Raw genomic sequence first — 3483 nt, 5'->3', positions numbered from 1 at the left:
AATTTATGTGTTAAATAAAATGGGTGCTATTTTATTATTAACTCTGAAGATAATTTGCTGAGCAACGATTGCGAAGGGGCGAATTCTAGAAAAACTTTTTATAATTTGAACTAATTCACAGAAAATAATTTGTTTTATTTCAATTTGATTTTTTATCTTTATCTTTATTCGCATTTTATGAAAATTTAAAAAATTAACTTTTTTTTGTTCACCGTTTCCCAAAATTTTTAAGATATTGTCCACAAAACGCTTTGAAATTTTTTCAAAAGTTTTAGAATAAGCATGACTACCTCAATCAAACATTTGGATTAACCTCAATCAAACATTTGGATTTGTGCGGCCATAGCGCAGTGGTCAGAGCACTTGCTTTAGAAGCAGGAGATCCAGGATCGAAACAAACTTTGGGCATATTTTTGCGACACGGTAGGGAAGGAGGCGTGAACATCCTAGCTAAATACACTTCCGAGGTGCTCTGTGACAAAATCGTTAGGTCTTCTTGAGGCACCTAGATAATAAAAAAAAAAAAAAATTTGAATATTTCAATATGAACCTCAATTGCACTCAAGCATTCACATTCACTAGAACCTACTATTTTGGAGCAATTTTAGGGAAATAAAATGTGAATGTTGTCATAGTGTAGATTAAAGTAATATGAGCACCTTGGTAATTTGAGCATACTTAAAGATTTCTTAGAAGTAAGCAGTGAAGTATTGAATCGACTTTATGTGGTGATAGCATAAATCAGTACAATTAGCGTAAATTTATATGCAGTAATTAGCAGCTATCATCTAATTAAAACGCTGTTAAATTTTTTTCGTTGTTAAAATAATATCACTATGCATGAATAAATCTGTAGCGCGAAATTTTGGTGCTAAAATAATGAAATTAATATTTTCATAAAGAAAAATATGTTAGCTAAAAACCCAATCTATTTTTGTTTGAAAGACAATACGTAGAAACATTTAATTTGACTTGATTTAAAGATGCCATTTTTGTGTAATATGAGCATGCTCAAATTACCCAGTGTTTTTCATTGAAATTACCTAGTTTAAAGTTTAGTAGTTTAAATTGGGCACTCGAATTTTTTTTTTAAATCGCAGTGGTTTTAATTGATTTTTGAATAAAAACAAAACATAGTAAAAAATTTTAATATTTTAATAATACTAAACATTTTTCTGTAATTTAAATTTTTTTCGTTTAAAAGTTTGAATTAATAAAATTGAAAAAAATAACGAACTAATTTTTTTTTGCGGAAAACATAGTAGTATTGTTATAACAAAAAGGGGCTTAAAATTTGATCCATTAATGATAAGTTTTGTTAATAACAAATTATTATATTCCAAAATTTGTTCTAATTGTCAGGTTGGTATTTTTTTTACTTAATTGATGTTATTTTTTTTGAGCTAATTTAAAGTGCGCATATTACCAAGTGGTCTAGGTAATATGAGCACTTTTGCTACTTTTTTAAAACCTTTGCGTTTTTAAAACAAAAATTCGAGTGCCCAAATATCTAAATGGATCATGATTTATTATAAATTGTTTATTCGCAAAAATTTTTGATCCAGCATAATTATTTTTGAAAATATTCAAATTTTCACTTAAGGTCATATTACCCTAATCTACCCTATATACTTTATAAATATATAATCATAAAAATGTATAATTAATATCTAACTTTGATTTTATGTTTTTTGTCTTTTTAATAATATACCTAGAAAATTTAAAAACAATATTAGTTCCGGAGTATTTTAGGAAACAGAATAGGTCCTTTTTTGTTCTTTATCTTATAAATTCGGCGCATGCGCAATCAATTCAAAAACATTTTAAACTTCACTCCTAATTATTTTTAATGACTATTTACAAAATAATTTCCTTTTTGATGAAATCAGTGAATAAAATTTTTAAATTTAACATTAGAAGAGTAGCTTATTTGAGTAAACTCAAATCCGTCCAAAATGTCATTTTTTAAGTTTTTTCTATTTCTTTAAGCCTTACTTTAAATTAAATTGCAAATCATTCTGAATTAATCAAAAAAAAGAAATTGATTTTATTTATTTATTATTAAAAAAATGATTAAAGCTGTGATAATATTTGCTACAAATTGGAATCTGCTTGTTGACACACTACCACCTATGATTTTAAATACCTCTGCCTTTTTTAGTGCTTTGTTGCAAAGTTCGCCTATACAGCACGATATCTACAAAACAGAAAATAGTCAATATTTAAATACATATTTATATATATATATATATATATATATATATATATATATATATATATATATATATATATACATATATATGTATATATATATATATATATATATATATATATATATATATATATATGTATACATTTTATATATAGGTATATCTATATATACCTATATATTTATATCTATATATACCTATATATTTATATCTATATATACATATACATATGTATAAATATATACATACAGTGTTGGAAAAATATAGTGGAACAAAAATAAAATGATACTGCCTAGCTAGTAAAAACGGTGTATTGTCTGCTCCTATTCTAAATAAAGTACTCTTTTGTTTTTATTTGAATCATTCGACACAGACAAACAAATGTTGCTCAATTTAAATGACAAAATTGACTCATTTGTATATTTTTATTCTAAATAAAGTACTCCTTTGTTTTTATTTGAATCATTCGACACAGACAAACAAATGTTGCACAATTTAAATGACAAAATTGACTTATTTGTATATTTTTAATCATTAAAATTAGATGTGATTGATTTTTTTTTTGTTAATTTATGCGGAAATATTTAATGAGACAAATTGTTTATTGTTCATTAAAAAAATAATTCATCAAAAAAACTTTTTTTATTCTCGAAAGAATTATTTTGTTAGAGCAAATTTTATATTTTAACAATAATGGCTTCAGCAAAATAATATTTGAATGAGAATCAACGAAAATTAATTTTGAATTTAGTTAAACAAAAAAAACTTACAGAACTATTGAAAAAGAGACTGGAGTTCTACGTTCCACTATTTCAAACCTTAAAAAATTTTGAAAGTCACCAACCTGTAAGGATTTTAAAAGGACATGGGCGCAAACGTATGACCACTGTCAAAGAAAATCACTTGATTGTAAGATTATTCAAGAAAAGTAGATTCGAGTCATCCAGAAAAGTTGCAGAATATATTAAAAATAACACTGGAATCAAAATAACTGATAAAAGAATCCGAAATCGTTTACATGAAAATGGGTTTAAAAGCTACACACCACGTTAAAAACCATTTTTGAGACAGCAATATAAAAAAAAAACAATTATTATTTGCTAAAACTCATATTAACAACCTAATTTCATTTTGGAAGAAAATACTTCAGCCGGATGAATCCAAATTTAATTTGGTACATTCTGATGATAATCAAAATGTTTGGGAAAAAACTAATGAAGCGTACCGTTTAAGTTGCTTGCAAGGAACCGTAAAACATGGAGGTGGTAATATA

The 3483-nt window shown here is 25.4% G+C and overlaps 1 long non-coding RNA gene across 1 annotated transcript in view; it reads right to left on the bottom strand.

Moving 5' to 3' along the window:
- Nucleotides 1-2051: 2051 nt before the first annotated feature.
- The window catches only part of LOC105845180 (uncharacterized), a 15502-nt gene continuing 14070 nt past the window's right edge, over nucleotides 2052-3483 (bottom strand). Inside the window, exon 3 of the long non-coding RNA XR_010644078.1 lies at nucleotides 2052-2197. This is a non-coding gene — a long non-coding RNA (uncharacterized LOC105845180). The remainder of the gene's footprint in view (nucleotides 2198-3483) is intronic.

This window comes from Hydra vulgaris, chromosome 15 (genome assembly GCF_038396675.1).
Source record: "Hydra vulgaris chromosome 15, alternate assembly HydraT2T_AEP".
NCBI lineage: Eukaryota > Metazoa > Cnidaria > Hydrozoa > Anthoathecata > Hydridae > Hydra > Hydra vulgaris.
Note: the sequence above shows the minus strand (reverse complement) of the source record. Positions and strands in the feature narration are given on the sequence as shown.